The 15,000-nt window shown below is 35.9% G+C and overlaps 1 protein-coding gene across 7 annotated transcripts in view; it reads left to right on the top strand.

Moving 5' to 3' along the window:
* The first annotated feature begins 7,475 nt into the window (after nucleotides 1–7,475).
* LOC144974462 (uncharacterized) overlaps nucleotides 7,476–15,000 on the top strand; it is a 12,166-nt gene continuing 4,641 nt past the window's right edge. Inside the window, exons 1-2 of one of the 7 annotated variants that reach the window (XM_078917343.1) lie at nucleotides 7,499–7,603; nucleotides 10,931–11,007. The gene's annotated coding sequence lies outside the window, so the exon portion shown is untranslated. Of the gene's footprint in view, nucleotides 7,604–8,657; nucleotides 8,824–8,922; nucleotides 8,999–9,096; nucleotides 9,121–9,363; nucleotides 9,481–10,930; nucleotides 11,008–15,000 lie in introns of those variants that run through there. The other 6 variants (XM_078917346.1, XM_078917341.1, XR_013645749.1 and 3 more) reach the window with 6 other exon arrangements.

Raw genomic sequence — 15,000 nt, 5'->3', positions numbered from 1 at the left:
TAAGATAGTAAGCCAAATAGACCCATAGGCTATGAGTACTTACTTACACGTGCACATCGCCAATTTCAAGTCGCGTTATGGAAGAAGAAGAAAATATAGGGGGAAAATAAAGAAAGGGGGGAGGGGGTAAACTTTAATAAAATTATTGAATATTAAATGACACAATTGTCATGGTCTCAAGTGAGTAAAGAGCTACTCGACTATGCATAAAGATATATGTAGAATGAGGCCCCAGAATTTACTAGTAACTATAAATGAAAAACAATTAACGATTTGTTTACAATGAAATAAAAATAATGATGAAATTTAATTAAAAGAGATAAACAGTGATCGTGGCAGTTACAAATAGAGATATGAATATTTTACTTAACTTATGATAATATGTCAGGTTCATAAGTTTACGTTTCCAGGCAGTTGATGGGCTTGGATGATCTATTCCTCTGATAACAGGATTGGACTCGTAAAATTCCACTTCCAGGCAATTGGTAAGAAGTTATTGTGTAGTCCTTTGACAGCGGGCTTGGGTTTGATCCTTGAAGATTATACAATCAAAGTTAAAAGCTCCGGCGTCTTAATGGTGTAGATATAATATCTACAAAGTCCCAAAAGATAAAAATCTTCCAGTATATATATAGGAATAGAGCGACTGGCCGTCCGGCATAGATTGTGGAGAGAAAGTGAGTGTAGAGTGTTAGACCTATCAGCTTTTATAATAAGTGGCTACGTGACAGAATGTAGAACGAAAAGTATTCACTAATTAGAAATTAATTCGAGGGAAGGCTATAAAAGGAAAGACGATCTAATATTAGAAGGTAAAGTTTATCTAAGCCTACCGAAATATAACTGGAGTGAGATGAATTCAGTTCTTAATAAAATAAAATTTAATAAGATAATTGTGAACAACCTTTACTGTGACACCCCCCACCCACGTTTAAAATATACTCTTTAACCATTATGGGAAAGATAGATTTTACAAACGGAAGTAAATTTACTATCATGATACTCTAGCATTAATCCATTGTTATGATTTGTGCTACAATTAAATTATTTATTAACTAGACATGGAAATGTTTATATTAACGTAGGTATATGAATGGGCGACAATAACAATGAAAGATTGTGATTACAAATCATTGTGATGAACGACATGATGGCAATGTGATTACAAATCATTGTGATAAACAATAGTGATGGCAATGAAGCATGATTTATGTCGATGATATGAAATGAATGAAAATGTAAATGGAATATTGACATTTCAATTATTAATCATAAATGAGTGAAAATTCATAACAATAATAGATAAAGAGAAGATTTCCCAAATCATGAATGGGTATGGTATATATATCCAAACAATACTCAATGTTACATTAAGTTGGGTCATCATGTTTACAAATAAAATTATCGAAATTGTGCGTTCTGATTTGGCATAATTTGCGAGGTAACTAACAGTATGCATGGGAGGTTAAGTTATACCCTTCTCACGTCATTACACTAATCGAGAAAGTAGGTCGGCGTGAATATTTTCACAGCCTGGTATGTGAGAGATACTGAAGTGTAATTTTGCAAAAATAGACTCCACCTTAGTACTCTACTATTATTCATTTTGTTATTTCTTATGTACGTGAGTGGTTTATGGTCCGTTTCGACCACAAACTCTTTTAGCAGTAGATATCTGCTGAATGTCTTTAAAGCAAAGACGATGGCCAGTCCTTCACGCTCTATTACAGAGTATCGTGATTCTCTGTCCAATAATTTTCTGCTTGCATATAAGCAAGGCATTAGAGTTCCCTCATGCTCCTGTAATAGTACACCTGCGATGCCCTTATCAGACGCGTCAGTTCTTACAACAAATTCTTTTGATATGTCGGGTAATTTAAGAATTGGTTCTGAACAGAGTAATGCCTTTAATTGGTTAAAGCTATTCTGACACACTTCTGTCCAAACAATTTTGTTCGGTGACCCATTCTTTGTCAGATTTGTTAGCGGTGTCGCGATGTGCGCGAAGTTGTAAATGTATTTCCTGTAAAAATTTAGGAGCCCAAGTACTTTGCGTACTTCTTTTTTTGTCTTAGGTGGTTGCAATTGTGCGATTTTTGTTTGTTTTTCTGTCTCGGGTGTCTGTGTCCCATGACCAACGGTATGATTAATCCTGCATTTGAAGCTTCGATATTAGTAAACATAGGTTGCGACACTGTGTCTCTATCAAAATATTTTTTTTAGCATATTTGCATGGAATGTCTTTGTTGTGTTGTTAATTTTAATCTCGTAATTAACATTAGATTTTACTGCTGTTATTTTGAATGGTCCTTTCCATGTAGCTAAAAGTTTACTCGAGTCATCGGGTAAGAGTATTAGTACTTTGTCACCAATCTCAAATTTTCTTGACTTGCTTTTTCGATCGGAGTATTCCTTGTATTTTTCTGCTTTTTTAGTGACGGATTCCTGTGCTAGCTTACATGTGTCCTCTATTCTGTCTTTCAGGTTTCTTACATATTCGTAAGCAAACATAATTTCGTTATTGTCCTCCTCATTCCCTTTACAAATGTCGGCTACTATATTGATCGGGCCGCGAGGTGATCGTCCATACATCAACTCAAATGGGGAGTAGCCTGTAGATTCTTGGGGTATTCCTCTATATGCAAATAGGATTGCTGGTAAGTATCTGTCCCAATCATCTGGTTTTTCTGCTGACACTTTTCTTAACATATTCTTTAGAGTGGCATTAAATCTTTCACAAAGACCATTTGCTTGGGGGTGGTAGGGAGTTGTGAATGAGTGTTGGATGCCCATGAGTTTCATGGTTTCATGCATCATGTGTGATGTAAATTGGGGGCCATTGTCCGACAGTATCTCATTTGGTATGCTTATTCTAGTAAAAATTGTCATCAATGCTTCAGCTATGTGATCCGATCTAGTTGATTTCAATGCTATCGCTTCTGGCCACCTGGTTGCGTAATCGACTAGTGTTAGTATGTGTGTATGGTTTCTATCTGATTTTGTTAAAGGGCCTATAATGTCAATTGTAACTTTTTGAAAAACTTTTTCAATAACTGGGGTTGTCTCTAATGGCAATCTCGGTATTCTGCCTTTTGCGACTCTTCTTTGGCATGTGTCACACGATTTCACATATTCTCGGACGTCTTTAGTAATTCCAGGCCATGTGAAATTCTCGGATATTCTCTTCAATGTGGAAGAGCTCCCAAGATGTCCAGAAGTTATTGAATCGTGCGCTATTCCAAGGATTTTGTTTCTGTAAATACTCGGCGTGACCAGTTGTTTAGCTATTTTGTTTCTTTTCCTATGTAACCTGAACAGAATATCTTTTTCAATGATGTATTCAACTTTTGATTTCGTCCCTTTGTTTGCGATATTGAAATATGATGTTAAAGTCGGGTCCTTTTTCTGTTCTTCAATGAACGTGTTCCTGTCAAATTGTTGTGGTTCTAGAGAAATAGTCATTGGCTTCTCTGTTGTCTTAGTCATCTTTCTTGTTTCTGCTAGACAAGCTGTTTCTTGGGTTAATGACCATTCTTTTACATCTGTTGGGTTGTCTTTAAGACCTTTTATATTGCCAACAATAACATCAGCGACGGGGTTGGGAAGTATACAGCATTCCACTATTCCTGTATAGTATGGGGTTTCTATGTACACGTTAGCTGTTTCAAAGGTTTCGACTGTGCCACTGAATGTGATGCATTGTACCGTTTTTCCAGTTTTGTCTTTGTCATTGATCAAAGATGCTTTTATTCCTACTGTACTGCATCCTGTGTCTCTCAATATTTTGCAATCAGTTCCATTAGCTTTGCCTTCACAAAAAAATAGCGATCCTGATTTGTGAGTTTGTGTTAAAAGTGACATACCTTTCACGCAATACACATTTATATTTTCTCCTGACATTACTCGTGTCTGATTGTTTACACTTGTTTGGAGTGATGCATTTGCAGTTTCTTTTGGATATCCCACGATTTTGTAACATTTGTCTGCTGTGTGGCCTTTCATTCCACAATATTGACATTTAATTATAGGTTTGTTGGTTTTCTTATACTCAGTATTATTGTCAGTGCTATTTCTTGTTTTGTTTTGATAGGATCGGCTATGGTCTCTATTGAACTGTTTGTTCCATGGTTTGTTACTATGATCATCTTGTTTCACTTGCGTGTTCCGAGTGATTGATCGGCTCGTTCTATTTGAGTACTGAACTTTGGGTGTACCTGGACTCTGAGCAGCAGCAGCGTAGTATGGTTCCTTCAATGTTCTGCTAAGGGGTGTCAATGGATGTGCGCTGTTAAAGTTTTCTGCGTAGATTTTTAATTTGTCCAAGTTTTCTGGCTTTCTCTCTTTAAAGAATGCGACTAAATCTGGGTTGCAAGCTTGATAGATTCGATTCTTCAGCGTGAGATAGTAAAGGCCTGCAAAGTCGTCTTGTTTTACGTTTGCCAACTCAAGCCACCGATTTAGAAATTGAGTAATTCGGTTCACGAATGTATTAAAGTCTTCTCCACTTTCCGGTTTTGCAGTGTGAAACCTTTCCTGGTAACCATCTTCCGTTAATCTAAATCTTTTTAGTAGAGCGTCTTTAATTTTTCCATAGTCATCTGCATCTTCAGTTGTTAAGGTATAGAAAACTTTTAGCGGTTCTCCAGATAAGCAGTTAATCAAGGCTGTGGCCCATTTGCTTTCTGGCCAACGATAACCTTTAGCCTGAACTTCGAATCGGTGTAAGAAGGATTCTAGACAGTCTGAGCGTTCATCGTATGTTGGCATGCGTGGAAGTTTCACGAAAAATTCATCACTATTATTATGTTTTCTTTCATGACCGGTTTTTGTTTTTTCAATTTCCAGCATCATTTGGGTCCTTTTGGTTTCTTCTTCTGCTAAAGCTATTTGTCTTTTTAGTTCCCTTTCTTGGACTCTTTCTTCTCGTTCTTCTCTACGTATTCTTTCTTCGTGTTCTTTTTCTTCTCTACGAATTCTTTCTTCATTTTCTTCTCTACGAATTCTTTCTTCGTGTTCTTTTTCTTCTCTACGAATTCTTTCTTCGTGTTCTTTTTCTTCTCTACGAATTCTTTCTTCATTTTCTTCTCTACGAATTCTTTCTTCTTTTTCTTCTTTTATTTTCTCTTCGCACCATGAAAATATTCTTTCCTGGGGTATTTCTAAGTCCTTTGCGAGACTTAAGTATCTTTTATATGCTTCCATTTTTGCAATAAATTAGTTACGATGTTTTATATATATTATATTGACAGGATACTGTTACTGACTGTTTTATTTATTTACACTTACTGGAATGAACTGTTCTATTTTTAGAAATCTCTCTCTCTCTCTTATTTCAACTTATTATGTATGTTGAATTTGATGCCTTTTATCGTTATATCTTATAAAGCAATGTGTCAATACAATGAGGAGTTATGACTTGAGTCCATAACAATGTGTCAATCGCGTGTACTCTAAACTATGTTACTACAAAAAATGTATCACCAATGTGTGTGACTCGTCGTTAGTTTGTGTACAATTATTCGCAATGACGCTAATATACTAGAGTGTGATAACAATAATAGGATGCCAAAATAATCCCAAGTTATCTATCACTAAATATAACACGACGGCTAGTAGACTCCTTTTATTATTATTTAGTTTTTAAAGACTCAATTTTCAGAACATAATATATAAGTGGTTTTCGGTAACAGTAGTATGCCAAAAATGTATTTAAAACAAATCACTATGCAAAACAAATCACGATGTCTATAGTTACTATGTGATGCCCAACTCATGTAAAAGAGAATAATGAAGGATATATTTACCAACTCAGTTCGTGGCTGGGACCTCTCTCTTGTTCAATGGTTGTTCAACAATTGTAATTAGGCATTGAAGAGTGTTTAACAGTGATGTCTGAAATACAAAACAAAATATCGTAAGATTTACAATAGTTACAAGATGTGTTCACAGTGATTGGATGATAGGTGAATGAATCGTTATGGAATGTAAACATATTGAAAACAATTCATGAATGAGGCAAACAACAAAATGAAATGAGTGATGTAATAACAAAGTGGACAAGGAATGAATGAATGAATGAAAAACTGAGTGAATAAATGAATGAATGAATGGATAATGTATGAATGAAAGAATGAAGGGAGGAATAAATGTATGAATGATTGGATAAATGAGTGAATAAACGAATGAATGGATGAATGAATGAATGAATAAATAAATGAATGAACAATGAATGAATGAATAATTTATAAATGAATAAATGAATGAAGGAATGATTCAATAAAATGCTATTCAATTTGAATGAAAGAATGAATGGATAAATTGCTATTCCATTTAAATGAAGAAATGAAAAAGAAAAAGAAATTAATCCTGTAAATAGGGAGTTCAATTAAAATATGATCAAGTGGGGCAATTAAGAGTTTTACAATTTAAACTTTAAAGTTAGATGAAATAGATATAAGTAACTAAATAAATTCAATTCTTTATATGTGTCCCCTCCAAAATGTCATTGTCTCAAGTGAGTAAAGAGCTACTCGACTATGCATAAAGATATATGTAGAATGAGGCCCCAGAATTTACTAGTTACTATAAATGAAAAACAATTAACGATTTGTTTACAATGAAATAAAAATAATGATGAAATTTAATTAAAAGAGATAAACAGTGATCGTGGCAGTTACAAATAGAGATATGAATATTTTACTTAACTTATGATAATATGTCAGGTTCATAAGTTTACGTTTCCAGGCAGTTGATGGGCTTGGATGATCTATTCCTCTGATAACAGGATTGGACTCGTAAAATTCCACTTCCAGGCAATTGGTAAGAAGTTATTGTGTAGTCCTTTGACAGCGGGCTTGGGTTTGATCCTTGAAGATTATACAATCAAAGTTAAAAGCTCCGGCGTCTTAATGGTGTAGATATAATATCTACAAAGTCCCAAAAGATAAAAATCTTCCAGTATATATATAGGAATAGAGCGACTGGCCGTCCGGCATAGATTGTGGAGAGAAAGTGAGTGTAGAGTGTTAGACCTATCAGCTTTTATAATAAGTGGCTACGTGACAGAATGTGGAACGAAAAGTATTCACTAATTAGAAATTAATTCGAGGGAAGGCTATAAAAGGAAAGACGATCTAATATTAGAAGGTAAAGTTTATCTAAGCCTACCGAAATATAACTGGAGTGAGATGAATTCAGTTCTTAATAAAATAAAATTTAATAAGATAATTGTGAACAACCTTTACTGTGACAACAATAATATATAAACTGTCTTCTGTGATATGTCTTTGAAGCGTATGATAATAATAATAATAAGGCAATTATCAACATTATTGTGTTTTTCGAGTAGATATCGATTATAATACCGCTCACCAATAATTTATCAGTCATTATTTGATGATCGATAACTATTGAATGAAGCCATCAGCATAATTCAATCCTAAATAAATACGCAGTTGAGCTATAATTTTAAAATCGTCACCTATCTTATTGTGTACAATTCCATTACAATTGATGACTTGTTGTAGCTGATGAAACACAGCATCGTGATCGAATTGATAGGGAGTTTCACTCACAACGGCGGTTCATGACTCCCGAAAAAGACGTTGGTCGAATTTTAAATAAATTTAAAAAATCGAGCTTTATATAGAGCAATATCCACTAAATGTGCTCAAAGCGCTTTACAAGGGGTCCCTGGTCAACAGCAACATTTAACATGTGTAGGACGGGACATGACGCCTGTTAGGCGATATTACAATTTTTCGGACAAAGACAACGCTGTTAACGGTCAGGTATTCATTTTACACCTGAGTACGGTGAGAGAATATGAGTAAAGAGTCTTTTCCAAGGACTCAACTATGCGCCGAGCGCGAGGCGAGGCTCGAACCCAGGACCTTCCGATCCGAAAGCGAGTGTCATACCACAAGACCACATAGCCGCACATTAGTAGATCATCATTGAATGCGATCAATCGCACAACGAACGCTATTATGTAGGAGTAAAACAGGTGCAAAAATCAGAGATTTTAAACATAAATTATAGGGAACAAAAGGGCGATGTCAAAAATGGTTCTAATCTCATTGGAAGTGTAAAACCACTTTTCAGGAAGATTGAATTGAGTACATACCCTTTGTAAATTATGATCCTCTGGTTTCAGAGTGACGTCGTCTTATTTTCTAGTCTAAATAAAATAAATAATAATAATAAAGTTTATTTGTATAGCGCCCAATCCCGTTGACAAAACAGCTCTAGGCGCACAATAATATGCTGGTTGTCATTACAGATCATTCATTCTCGCTCGTTTACGTTCCTTAACTCGTGCGGCTATGTGGTCTAGTGGTATGACACTCGCTTTCTGATCGGAAGGTCCTGGGTTCGAGCCTCGCTCGGCGCATAGTTGAGTCCTTGGAGAAGGCTCTTTACTCACATTCTCTCACCGTACTCAGGTGTAAAATGAGAACCTGGCCGTTAACAGTGTTATCTCTGTCCGAAAAAATTATAACATCGCCTAACAGGCGTCATGTCCCGTCCTAAATGTTAAATGTTGCTGTTGGCCAGGGACCCCTTGTAAAGCGCTTTGAGCACATTTAGTGGATATTGCGCTATATGAAATCTAAAAAAAAAAACAACTAAAAAAAAAAACCCACTCAATCCTGGAGATTTTGCTACTTTTCAAAATTGGAAAAAAATGTTTTAAAAATGGACATGTACATAGATCGTTTTATTCAACTATCATTAACGTGCAAAAACTAAAAAAAAAAACATTAGCTTTGATACTACGCCTATAATTCGTCTCATAAAAATTTAATAACAAATAGGCAAGAGGTAAAAGTAACCCTGGGTAAACTACGGATATAGTCGGTGTTAGGGTTGAGTGAGTTAATCCTTAGAATCTACCTATACATCCTGCTATTAATAAAATAGGTACACCATCTTATGATTCAACGTGTAACCTATTCATTATTAGTCCACCGAAGGACTGGTTACAGACCATCTTCCGGTGAGTTTAGAACCGGAAAAATAGAAAGTGTAACGTCACGACTTGTTTCCCAATTGGCCAGAAATTTGAGAATTTAGTTTTTCTCACTTTAAGAAAATAGAATCATTCTCCCCTATAAACAGGTAAACTTTAAAAAAAAAGTCTTTAACGTTTTGACTATAATTTCAATTTTCATCATTGGAATCACCTTGACACATTAACCATTTCGAGAAGGTCACATATTGTATTGTAAACTACCAGAAGTGATTGACAAGTGCCAAGAAGACGGTGTTTTTAAATCGAGACCCTCTGGCGGTGACACTAACCACTACAACTACATCAGAGCTGTCATACTATATATATATATAAAAGATTTCAGTCCATACATTTTAAAGAATCCCTGCCTCGAGCTGCAGTTTTAGATACGCTATTCAATTCGATTCAATAGTCTGATATCAGGTCGGCCCAGCAACGAGCAGCTTGGTTCTAAACAAAGAAACTCGGTACCTTTTATTCTTCATGCTGGCTAGAACTTTTTCACATGTCATGTGATCAGAATGTATAAAAGTCAAAACATGATCAGATTTATAATGTTTTTCTCCTCTGGTACACTTTTATGATCGTCGGAGAAGTATTTCATAAGGGCGTCCACCATTTCCCCAATAGTTTAGAACCAGTTACTAAGTTACAATGCGTCAATACGAGGGAAGTGACATCACGACCGTTGAAGCCTATTTCAACTGAAAAGAATAATTGTGACATAGACTCACAATCTAAGAATCTTGAAGTCCTGCGTTAGTAATTTTGTTCACGTTGAAAACGTCACTGCCCGACCTTACCCGAGCATTTTAGACATGGCCCGATCTTGGGAGCGCGCATTAGGAATGCGTTCGAACTTTCAAACACATTCAAAAATAGATGGAACGAAATTGACGTCACTCAGCTCTTTGTTTTGTTTTTGGTCAGTCATTTTTATCAGAAGTTCTCACTAAATTGTATCAATCAGACTATAGATAGAATGCGCTTCGCTTAGAAGCTCATAACATTGCCATCCGGGTGTATAACGGACCAACACACAAAACGGTGTGTATCCATGAACGTTTATAGTCGGGTTAATACAGTTCAGTGAGCATTACTCATAAACGCGGATGGCAAAAAACAATAACAAAGACCTGAGTGACGTCATCTTCGAACTATCTATAAACGTTTAAGGTTACACATAGTTTTGTGTACCGTGTGTCGGTACGCTATATCCGGCTGACGGATGTAATGAGTTGTTTTTTTAACGCATAGCATCAATACTTGAATTTTACCCTTCCAACGACTATATCATTTCCTATCAAAATGCCTTCATTTTTTTAAAACACTGATTGGTTCTGGAATCTAAAAATTTGACCTTAGGATTTGTCATTGGGGTCAAGATATCATTGCACTAGTACGTATTGACTTTCTCTGATTACACGTCAAATTCTCCTTTTAGTAAAACCGGATGCATGCCGAGAAAAACACATTGGGAACTGCCATGATTTTTTTCCCCAAAGGATATTTGGGCCGCATTGTAATGTTTTGCTTTTACACCACAGCACAATCGGGTTTTCATCCAAACCAAAGAGGTATAATAAAATATCTTTCTTATAATATTGACTGGAAAAATATTACGTCAAATCAGATATCTAGATATAATATAGTGAAAGATAACCCACTTTCCCTTGAAACTTGTTTCTAAAAAGTCTCAAGCACATCAATTGCTGGTGTCTCCTGTAGCTAGCTTTTGCTTTCCACTCTTATTCCACCTCACTTCTGCCATTCCAAGCAAGTTCAGCTTATCCATACCTTTCCATTTCTTTCGTGGCTTGCGCTATCTTACCAACTTGGTATTATAAGGTATTATATTTTTTTCTCCTTACTTAAACTATGCATTTGATGTATAAAATTTTAACTGATATATTTCAGATTGCTTATGATGTGAATGATGATCAAAACTGGGTATTTTCTTTTGTCAGACCCTTCTTTTTTAATAATAAATAGAGGTGAATAAAATGGATATGAAGATAAAGGGAGTAAATCTGACTCATGAATGAACAACACAAAACAAAATAAAAGCATGTGTTGTTCATTCACGAGTCAGATTTACTCCCTTTATCTTTATCTCCACTTCCTTTTTTTAGCAGTGTATTTAAAGATCTTTCGCCTAAGCAACTCTTATATTATGATATGTTATGCTATATTCTTAGCTATACATTCAAGATCACCAAGATCCCCCGACATAATATCGTTTTGAGAAGGAGTTATTAGATGAAAGCGACGTGCACATATACGCAGGTCTGACATAAGAACCTACTTAAGGGCCTAGTTTAACGTTGTAATGGACAATATTTTGCGTCATATTTTGAGATTTCAATTACAATGAATGAGCCTATAAGGAATTTGGTTATCAGACCTGCAAATAAGTGCACGTCGGATGAACGATCTTCGATTTAAATGTTTTCTTTGTTGGTATTCGGAAAGGCAGCATTCAAATCAATGATAGATCTAATATGATTTCATCAATATGAAGCCAAATTGCCGTTATGATGGTTTCAATGCCCAAAGGTATATTATTATGTCTACCATCTAAAAGGTACAAAATTATATTAATGTGATGGTATGATATCTTCACCTATTTCTCACCTAATCCATTACGATAGACTAGACGTCTAGTTATTATTAAGTCTAAGAGTGCACAGGAATTATTATATCTATCTATTGGAATGAACGCTCCTTTTGGAATAGACTAGATATCTTCTTATACAAATACAATGAATATTGTTTTATAAGTGTCTCGTCCTAGATGTTAAGTGTTGCTGGTGGCTAGTGATCCCTTGTAACGCGCTTTGAGCACATTTAGTGGATATCACGCTATTCAAATGCTCACGTTTTATATCGAGGACAATGCATCATAAAGTAACCAAAAAAAATAAATATATCACACCAGTTTCAGGAGGTAGAGGTTACAGGAGGTGGAGGTTACAGGAGGTGGAGGTTACAGGAGAAACAGGCAAGTCTGATTGTGCTGAAGAAGAGGAAGACGCTCGTCATACTCCAAACTTGCTCCCCAAAGCATGCAAGAACAAGAGAAGTAGAAAACGGTAGGGGCTGCCTGAAGCCGGTGATCGTGAAAATACTAACGAAAGAGTGAATGAAAATGGAGAGGCTTCGTATGGGAACAAAACAGACAATGGACGTTTTGGGTACAAACCCTTCGTTAACACAACAATACACAAATTAACGTTAATTTGTATATTGTTGTGCTGACGAAGGGTTTGTACTCGAAAAGTTCATTGTCTGTTTTGTTCCCAGACGAAGCACCTCCATTTTCACTCTTTCGTTAGTATTTTCAAGAACAAGAGAGTATTTCTGACCTGCTGCCACACCTCAGCAGACGAAACTGTTTGGGCTCCTGACAGAATTGAGGAAGACAATGACGTTCCTTCACCAACTATAGATAGGATGAAGTTGACGTCACTCGGGTCTTTGTTATTGTATTTTTTTTTTATTTTTTTTTGCCATTCACGTTTCTGAGTAATTATCACTTAAACTGTATTATCCAGACTATAAAGTTCATGGTTACACAGAGTTTTGTGTGTGTTGGTCCGTTATACTTCCGGATGGCAATGTTGTGAGCTTTTTAGCCGAGCGCATACTATCTATACATCTTAACAATGAAGATCATACGCAGACTTCCTACAGTGGGAGCGATCTATATTCATGTTTTCGTCCAACCGAGTCATCAATCACATGATTTGTTGAGGTCCAACGATTGGATATTTCTTAACATATGTAAACACACTGCTTTGTTTATGAAACTTGTAAATATACCCGTGAGTCAAGCTGAACAAAATGACCAATCGTGATGTAAGATATTTCAAAAGCTGTGAATATTTTTCACTATGTGGGTCATTTTGAGCACGCTTTGCAATGTGACCAATGACCTCGAGCACATGGAAAGGGAATATAGATCATGCACATTAATAGAAAGTCGTGGAATTACGATATTTTGACTCAGAATTTTCAGAAGTTTACGAGCATCTTTGTCATGAAAACTGTTTGAAAATGAAAGTTGGTGTCAGACTACAAAATATTTAGGACTTTGAAGTGTTTTTTTTTAATTTTGAGAAGGTAAATTAATGATCTTTAAAGGTAATTATTGTATTATGGGTCTGATATTTTTATCTCCTAAAATTGCCAATTTATATATTTTCAGGTAACCAAATATGCTGTGTGCGATTCATGGCCTCAAAACGGTATTATGTCGAGTTTTTTATATATTCTAAAACTGAACCTACAGAACAAAATAATAGACAGAGTGGATTCTCATGCTTTATCGAGGAAAATGAACGCAATATCTTAAACTGGCAAAACTACAATTTCACATTTCGTGCCATTTTAACTAGACTATAAATTTCATTTTTAGAAAATCTAGTTTACCCCGATGAAAAACTGTTTTGGGGCGATGGGTCATATATGTGACTTATGGGTCTTATATTATGTCAGGATCGATGTGTACACATACGCAGGTCTGACATCTGAACCCACTTATGGGGCCAGTTTAACATTGTTATAATGGACAATATTTTGGGTCATTAAAAAAAGATTTCTATTACAACAATGAGCCCAAGAGGAATAATTGGGTTATCAGACCTGCAAATATAAGTGCACGTCGGTGTGGATGAATTGGATCTCAAGAGGTGGATCTAAAAACTAAATAATGAGAAATTCTATCGTCGGGTGTTTTGCAATTCAAGAAATATCTATTACGTTTTTCTCCGTGATAGAGAATGGAAACAAACTCCAAGTTTCATAATGTTTGTGGCTAGAAAATGTTGGTTTGGGTTAGAGTAATGAATGAATGAATGAATGAATGAATGAATTTATATAGCGCCTAGATCCACAATATGCTCAAAGGCGCTTTACAATGCAAATAAAACAAATTTTGTAGGTATACAGGAGCTGTCTTATTAAAACATTTAAAAGCATAGAATATATTTTTTTTTAATAACTGGAACACATAATCACATACTTCTTCCTCTTCGTTTCACCTCAGCTGGGTCCCATCCTGTCAAATCGGTAATATGTCGAGATGAACAAAGTGCTTAAAAATTTAATTCAATTAAATCAAAATTTAATTTAATTTAATTTAATTTCCAGCACCTAGTTCATCCCACTATAATACCGATTTGATGGGATGGGACCCAGGTGAGGTGGAACGAAGAGGAAGAGGTATGCGATTATGTGTTCCAGTTACTCTAACCCAACCCAATAATATTTTCTCTAATTATTTACATATTTTAGTGTAAAAATATCCTAAGCGTTTTCAGCAAGACAGCAGTTCCGGCGATGCAATAAATGTGGACTCTGTTGAAACCAGCGTCACATTGGTATTCTGAGCATTTACTGAGCATTTATATCGCGTAATATCCACTATATGCGGTAGAAACCTGGAGGATGAACAAGAAGAAGATAGTGAGTCGCCTCAGAGGGTTTGAACGAAGATGCCTCTGCAGAATCCTGAAAGTTGGTTGGCAACAGTATATCACCAACGAAGAAGAATCTCCAGGCACAGAGGAATGAAAAACATTGTGGATGAAGTGAAGCACAGACGATGGAAATGGCTGGGTCACGTTCTTTGAATGAAAAAGTCTCTTCGAATCAAAAAGTCCAGACTGCCTGACACAGCCCTAAGATGGTCCCCACCGGGAAAGAGAAAGAGAGGCAGACGATTGGGTACCTGGAGGAGGATGGTTGTAGAGGAGATAAAAGAGGCTGGAAAGACATGAATTGAGCTGAGCTGAGCTGGCTGGCCCATGCCAGAGATGCCTGGAGGTATTTTGTTGGCGCCTTATGTTCCACCAAGGAACCAAGACGATAAATAAGTAATAATATCCACTAAACGTGCTCAAAGCGCTTTACAAGGGTCCCTAGCCAACAGTAACACTTAACATGTTGGACGAAACATGACGCCTATTAGGCGATATTGCTTTTAT

The sequence above is a fragment of the Berghia stephanieae genome, chromosome 6 (assembly GCF_034508935.2).
Source record: "Berghia stephanieae isolate SIO BIC M18660-M18661 chromosome 6, UCSD_Bste_1.3, whole genome shotgun sequence".
NCBI lineage: Eukaryota > Metazoa > Mollusca > Gastropoda > Nudibranchia > Aeolidiidae > Berghia > Berghia stephanieae.
Note: the sequence above shows the minus strand (reverse complement) of the source record. Positions and strands in the feature narration are given on the sequence as shown.